The following is an 8453-nucleotide window of genomic DNA, read 5'->3' on the forward strand; positions in this document are numbered from 1 at the left end:
GTCACTGCAGATGGTGACTGCAGCCATGAAATTAAAAGACGCTTACTCCTTGGAAGGAAAGTTATGACCAACCTAGATAGCATGTTCAAAAGCAGAGACATTACTTTGCCAACAAAGGTTTGTCTAGTCAAGGCTATGGTTTTTCCTGTGGTCATGTATGGATGTGAGAGTTGGACTGTGAAGAAGGCTGAGCACTGAAGAATTGATGCTTTTGAACTGTGGTGTTGGAGAAGACTCTTGAGAGTCCCTTGGACTGCAAGGAGATCCAACCAGTCCATTCTGAAGGAGATCAGCCCTGGGATTTCTTTGGAAGGAATGATGCTAAAGCTGAAACTCCAGTACTTTGGCCACTTCATGCGAAGAGTTGACTCATTGGAAAAGACTCTGATGCTGGGAGGGATTGGGGGCAAGAGGAGAAGGGGTCGACAGAGGATGAGATGGCTGGATGGCATCACTGACTCGATGGATGTGAGTCTGGGTGAACTCCGGGAGTTGGTGATGGACAGGGAGGCCTGGCGTGCTGCAATTCATGGGGTCACAAAGAGTCAGACACGACTGAGCGACTGATCTGATCTGATCTGATGACTTATTTCCAGCTGAACAAGTAGGATAATATGATTACATATTTTTGCTTCTTTTCTGTTATTCCAGAGTTATATATAGCTTCTTTTCCTTTCTTTAGCTTCCACATATACCTCTTATTCATATATAGACTTTCATCAGAGCTATAAATACTCTCTCAAGACTGTTAAACACATCTGGCAAAACATCAGTTTCATTACTTCTTAGACACCTCCCTCTTGACATCCTCAGCCTTCTTGTGCCAAACTGAATTAGTGTTTCTCTTGACCCGATTCTCTGCTATCATCCTGGGTTCTCTCTCTTCCACCATTGGAAATTCCCTTTATCTTTTTCCTAGGATGGATCTTCTAGATATCTGGATCTTATGTCATTCATCTTCTTTCTTGGTTTACTCCTTTGTTGAGTGGAATACCTTCTCCAGTAGTTTCTTTAAAAAGGTGCATGTGAGTTAAATCTTTGGAGAGCTTTGTACCTAACTCTCACAACTGATTAAAAGTTTGACTGGAAATGGAATTCTGTGTTGGCTATCACTTTCCCTCAGCATTTTAAGAAGACTGTTCTATTTTCTTCTAGTTTCCAATTTTTCTGTTAAGAAATCTAATGCCATTCTGATTCCTGAACCTTTGTATATGACTTGTTCTTTATTTCTATAACTGTTAGCATCTTCATTTTGTTCTTGAGAGACATGAAAATTAATGATTACAATAGATTGCAGTTTTTTCCCCATGCATCATGATGGGTACTTAATGTGGAAACTCAAACCTTTCCATTCTGGGAATTTTTCATATTATTTCTTAATTTTCTCCCTTCTACTTTCCTATCTTTCTATTTCTAGAACTTATTCCTTTGGCTATTTTTCTTACTATTTTCTTCTTTCTTCCTAACTCTGTTTCTTTCCTGCCTACTGAAATATTTCCTACCTTTATCTTCTATCCTTCTATTACATTTTTCATTTTTGCTATCATATACTTAATGTTAAGACACTGTCATTTTCTGAATGTTTCTTTTCATGTATGTATTATCTTCTCTTACCTTTCAAATTTTCATTGTAATTTTCTAGTGTTTTCTGCTTCCTGCCTTGTCTATGTAGCCTCCAAATTCCTTTTTTTTTAAAAAATTACCCTTCAGTTCTGTATACTGTTTTTCTTATTGCAGTGTAGTCGCTAGGTCGTGTCACACTCTTTCGACCCCATGGATTGCAGAATGCCAGGCTTCCCTGTCCTTCACTATCTCCTGGAGTTTGCTCAAATTCATGTCCATTGAGTCACTGATGCTATATAACCATCTCATCCTCTGCCACATGCTTCTCCTTTTGCCTTCAATCTTCCCAGCATCAGCATCTTTTCCAATGAGTCAGCTCTTCTCATAAGGTGGCCAAAGTATTAGAGCTTCAGCATCAGTCCTTCCAGTGATTTCCTTTAGGATTGACTGGTTTGATCTCCCTGATGTCCAAGGGACTTTCAAGAGACTTCTCCAGCACCACAATTCGAAAGCATCAATTCTTTGGTGCTCAGTTTTATTTATGGTCCAACTCTCACATCCAAACATGATTATTAATTTCATGGCTGCAATTACCATCCACAGTGATTTTGGAGCTCAAGAAAATAAAATATGCCACCATTTCCACTTTTTCCCCATCTATTTACCATGAAGTCATGGGTCTGGATGCCATGATCTTAGTTTTCTGAATGTTGATTTTTGAGCCAGCTTTTTTATTCTCCTCTTTCATCCTCATCAAGAGACTCTTTAGTCCCTCTTCACTTTCTGCCATTAGGGTGGTGTCATCTGCATATCTGAGACTGTAGGTATTTCTCTGGGCAATCTTGATTTCAGCTTGTGAGTCAATCAGCTCAGAATTTCATATGATGTATTCTGCACATAAGTTAAATAAGCAGGGTGACAATATATAGTCTTGACATACTTCTTTCCCAATTTCGAACTGCTGTTCCATGTCTGGTTCCTCAGGAGACAGGTAAGATGGTCTGGTATTCCCATCTCTTTAAGTTCTTTAAGAATTTTCTACAATTTGTTGTGATCCATGCAATCAAAGGCTTTAACATAGTCAATGAACCAAAAGCAGATGTTTTTCTGGAATTCCCTTGCTTTCTCTGTAATCCAACAAATGTTGGCAATTTGATCTCTGGTTCCACTGTTTCTTCAAAACCCAGCTTGTACATCTAGAAGTTCTTTGGTTCAAGTGCTGCTGAAGACTAGCTTGAAGGATTTTGAGCATAATCTTCCTAGCATGCAAAACGAACACAATTGTATAGTAGTCGGAACATTCTTTGGCATTGCCCTTCTTTGGGATTGGAATGAAAACTGACCTTTTCCAGTCCTGTGGCCACTGCTAACTTTTCCAAATTTTCTGGCATATTGAGTGCAGCACTTTAATAGTATCATCTTTTAGGATCCGAAATAGCTTAGCTGGAATTCCATCACCTCCATTAGCTTTGTTTGTTTCTTAAGGCCCATTTGACTTCACACTCCAGGATGCCTGGCTCTAGGTAAGTGACCACACCATCATGGTTCTTTGGATCATTAAGACCTTTTTTTGGATCGTTCTATGTATTCTTGCCTGGAGAAGGCAATGGCACCCCACTCCAGTACTCTTGCCTGGAAAATCCCATGAACGGAGGAGCCTGGTAGGTTGCAGTCCGTGGGGTTGCCAAGAGTCGGACACGACTGAGCGACTTCACTTTCACTTTTCACTTTCATGCATTGAAGAAGGAAATGGCAACCCACTCCAGTCTTCTTTCCTGGAGAATCCCAGGGATAGGGGAGCCTGGTGGGCTGTCATCTATGGGGTCGCACAGAGTCAGACATGACTGAAGCAACTTAGCAGCAGCAGCACGTATTCTTGCCACCTCTTCTTAATTTCTTCTGCTTCTGTTAGGTTCTTACCATTTTTGTCATTTATCGTGCCCATCCTTGCATGAAATGCTCCCTTGAGATCTCCAATTTTCTTGAAGAGATCTCTAGTCTTTCCCATTCTATTGTTTTCCTCTACTTCTTTACATTGTTCATTTAAGAAGGTCTTCTTATCTCTCTTTGCTCTTCTCTGGAACTCTGTATTAGTTAGATATATCTTTCCCTTTCTCCCTTGCTTTTCACTTTTTTTTTTTCCCCCTCAGCTATGTGTAAAACCTCCTCAGACAACCACTTAGCCTTCTTGCACTTCTTTTTCTTTGGGATGGTTTTGGTCACTTCCTCCTATACAATGTTACAAATTTCTGTCAATAGAGAGAGAGTGCCTCTGTCTTCAGGCACTTTGTCTACCTGATCTAATCCCTTGAATCTATTAGTCACTTCCACTATATAATCATAAGTGATTTGTTTAAGGTCATACCAGAATGGTCTAGTGGTTTTGCCTACTTTTTTCAATTTAAGCCAGAATTTTGAAATAAGGAACTCATGATCTGAGCCACAGTCAGCTTCAGGTCTTGTTTTTGTTGACTCTATAGAGCTTCTCCATCTTCAGCTGTAAAGAATATAATCAATCTGATTTCAGTAGTGCCCATTTGGCAATGTTCATACTCTATCTCATGTTAAATGGGTTTTACCCTCAATTTTCTAGTGACCCTTGATCTTTGATCATATTTAAAGATGGAGCATTGAAACCTGGGTAACAGGTGGTAAGGATTTTATCTTCACTGATTGTTCAGGGATGCAGCCATTTTTGGGGAATTCTAAACCATCAGGATCTGTTGGTTTTTCTCTTGGGTTGACCGTCCCCCAGAGAGGAATTCTGCAAACTCCTGCCTAGGGTGTGTAAGCCTCTCTATCAACATTGTTTAGAGCTGTGTAGGCTATAGGAAGGAATCATTTTATCCATCGAATACATAGATTTACCCTGTTTTCAGGGCAGCCCTCTACCCACAGGTGAGTCTGCTGTCCCTGATGCCAGAGTCCATCTGATTCAAAGACTTCACTTCCATCTCTGGGAGAGTAGTTGCTGCTTGGTATGGAGTATGGGTTGAGAAGATCAAATGGAAACCTGAAAAATCCCATGGGTAGAAGAGCCTGTTGGGCTACAGTCCATGGAGTTGCAAAGAGTTGGACGCAACTGAGCAACTGAACACACACACACACTGAGTATGATAAGAGGACCTGACTAATTCTCATTTGGAGTTTCCATCCAATTCACATTCAGATTCAATTTCTGGGTGTTTCGGAGGTTCACAAGCAAAAGTTTACCTACTCCTAAGCACTCTTCTGGAGAAGGAAATGGCAACCCATTCCAGTATTCTTGCCTAGAGAATCCTGTGGATGGAGGAGCCTGATGGGCTGCTGTCCATAGGGTCACACAGAATCGGACAGGACTGAAGCAACTTTGCATGCATGCATGTATTGGAGAAGGAAATGGCAACCCACTCTAGTATTCTTGCCTGGAGAATCCCAGGGACGGAAGAGCCTGGTGGGCTGCCGTCTGTGGGGTTGCACAGAGTCAGACCTGACTGAAGTGACTTAGCAGCAGCAGCAAGCACTCTTCACTGTTAAATTAGCCTCTAGCTTTCTGTGGTCTCACTATTTGCATTTTCCCTCCCACAGTGTTGTTGCCGTCACTTTCTTTTCCATTCTTCTTGTCTTTGGGGGATATGTGCCTTTAAATTTTTACTTTGGTGGAGTTACCAGATGTTAATAGATGCCATGTTTTTTAAGCTTTTAAAAGACTATATTTAATGTCACATTTTATGTATGATTTTCACAAATGAATTTTCAATCCTGCATTCCAATAGTATGCAATAAATTTAGGGTGGGTAGCAGCTTAAATTGGAGAAGACACCAATTTAATGGCACCCCATTAAATGGCACCCCACTCCAGTACTCTTGCCTGGAAAATCCCATGGACGGAGGAGCCTGGTGGGCTGTAGTCCATGGGTCGCTAAGAGTCAGACATGACTGAGAAACTTCACTTTCACTTTTCGCTTTCATGCATTGGAGAAGGAAATGGCAACCCACTCCAGTGTTCTTGCCTGGAGAATCCCAGGGACGGAAGAGTCTGGTGGGCTGCCGTCTATGGGGTTGCAGAGTCGGACACGACTGAAAAGCGACTTAGCAGTAGCAGCTTAAATTGGTATAATGTTTTATACAGGTTTTATTTTTAAATGCAGTTTGGTACTGAATTATCAATATAGCATTTTAATCTGATGCATTAGAGAACTGGTTTTAATTCTGCTTGATTCTCCACAGTGACAAAGCAGGATTGCATCAAAGGGTATATCCCTCCTTTCCTCCCTGCTTCCTCCCCATGGCATTGTTTCCCAAATATCTTTACATCACATGAACATATTGTTCCCAGGCATAATTCAGGATCTGAAAGAGAACACAGATGACAGCAAAGTAGAAAACAAGTGATCTAATGCATTGGGCGACCAGTGCCTGCCTTGCAGTTAATCTCTATGTCCTTCTTATATCAGGAGTGAACTTGTGGTTGCTTTACTGGCTTCCTTTCCTCGTTGTACTCAGATTAGCTGCCATCAGGTGCAGGATGCAGTGCAAGAAAATGAGGAAGCAGGATGGAAAGGAGGGTTTCTTGACTCAATGCCTGCACTATCTTACTAGTTGCAACCTTTTGGGGGCAGAGGAAAGATCAAGGCAAAACACCGGTGACAAGTAGAAAAGAGTTTTCCGTAAGATGAATGAGATGAGACACATCTCTTTCAAATACTTGCTTCTCTTTTCTTTCCTCTTTTTAGATACAGGTGCACTGACTAGGAATAAAAAAGTTCTTCCTCAGTGCAGTCATGAAACAAGGTCTCCTACCCAAAATCTTTCATTCACACTCAGAATCAGCACAGAGCACCAAGGGACTATGAATTTTATGATTCCACTCTTTTTATCAAAACTAATGAAATAATTTAAGTAAACTTGATATACTTTGATCTTCATTTATGAGAGTCCTTTAAGTTTTTCATCATATATCCTTGCTAATGACGAAGTCTGAAACTGACATAACCAGCCTCACTGTCCTGGGAGCAGCCTTGCTCCCCACATTAGATGCACTGTGACCAGTGCAGACACACCCCCCACTGTGGGAGGAGGAGGCAGCCTGGAGTGCTGGCCAGGACACCACTCTGGGAGCAGATATGCTCAAACTCTGGCTCTGCCCATTATGAGCTGATTGATTTTCTTTGAGTGTGAATTTACACATCCTTTCAACAGAAACTGAAAGTTATTCAACTTCATTTCTTCCTTTTTTCGCCTTAGTTTCCAGAAAATTTAGAGCTAAACCATCACTCTGTTGTACCAGATGACTTATTTCAAGGAGCTGGCAGAGCTCCCTTTGTTTCCTTAGATAATCTTTACTGTGTTTGATCACCAATGCCTCACGTTATATTTCAGTCTATTTTAAACCAAATAAAGTCATCAGGTATGAATCAAAAATACTTTTTATGTATTGATGCTTCTATTGATGTCTCTAATTCAGGCTAACCTTTCTCTACATGGCTCTTGATGCCACTCTACTCTCCCTCTGGAAGTTTTGATTGGGTAAATAATGTGACATGCTGATTTCAGTTCATTTTATTTACTCCTTTAACAGAAAAGTGAGTTGGTATTGATATTTTAGAGTCTGATTTTTAAAATTGTAGAGTTTTCTGAAAATTAATGCAAAAGGCAAGATATTTGGAGCTACAGTTTTCACTTCCTATCAGAAGCAATCATACAAGTTCATAAAGTAAGGAATCCTCCTTAGAACTGCCAGCAAGCATTAACTTCTATTTCTTTTAAGTATACATGTAATCCATTAAGCAAGCATTTACTGCCATACCTGTCCCCATCTCTCAGAATACAGACACAATGAGGCAGAATTTGTTCTTGAAATATCTGGCAGCCCAGTGGGAAAAAAAATTAATAAAAAATAAACAAGTACAATAGTTTGATAAACGCCATAGTAAAATGCTATGGGATCATGGAGCTGAAGCCAACTCTTTCTAACAGGAACTGATCCTTGAATGCTTTTGAATATGTTTAGCTTTCATAGATATCAGCTTCCCAAAGTGGCTGGGCCAACTTACTCTTTACTAGCCATGTATTTGTCTTTCAGTGGATTCCAAATCTTCACCCACTCTTGCTATTGCAAGTGTTCTCCCTTTAGCCATTCTGGTAGATATGTCATATGTTGTAATATCCATTCTGTTTTTAATTTGAATTTTCTTAGTAGATGTTGGTGGAGACAACAGGTAGGGAAGAGTGAGAGGAGGAAAGTACATTACAGACAATGAAACACAAACAGGAGGACTTGAAGACTGGAGATAATGAAGGATATGGGAAGTGCAGAGGATGGCAAGAGATGAGACAATAGAGAAGACAAGGAGGAGTGTGAAAGGTTTTGGATAGCACACTAAACTTTTCATAAAATCACTGGAAGGATAAACCATTAAGATATTTAAGTAGGAGATAAATATAACCCAATCTGTAGTGAAATGATCCCTCTGACAACATTGTGGAGGACAGATTGGAAGAAGCATTACCAGAGTAAACAGGTAGGGATGGAGACAAATTGGGCCTGGATACAGGTGATAACACCAAAAACTGTACTAAGAAGGTGGTTTTCAGAGACATTTAGCCAACAGAATTAGCAGATTGGCTGGACAAGGCAGGGAGGAGGAGTGTGGAGCCCAAGATAACACATAGGATTCTGGCCTGGTAGCTAAATAGATGCTGATAGTATTTACCAGTCTGGTGGATAAAGAAAAAGAAACAGATATGATGGAAAAAAGAAGCAAAGTTCATTTTAGTCATGTTATATTTAAAGTGGGGCTTCCCTGGTAGCTCAGCTGATAAAGAGTCCACCTGCAAGGCAGTAGACCCCAGTTCAATTCCTGGGTCAGGAAGATCCCCCTGAGAAGGGATAGGCAATCCACTCCAGT

This window comes from Bison bison, unplaced genomic scaffold (assembly GCF_000754665.1).
Source record: "Bison bison bison isolate TAMUID 2011002044 unplaced genomic scaffold, Bison_UMD1.0 scf7180017864162, whole genome shotgun sequence".
Lineage (NCBI taxonomy): Eukaryota > Metazoa > Chordata > Mammalia > Artiodactyla > Bovidae > Bison > Bison bison.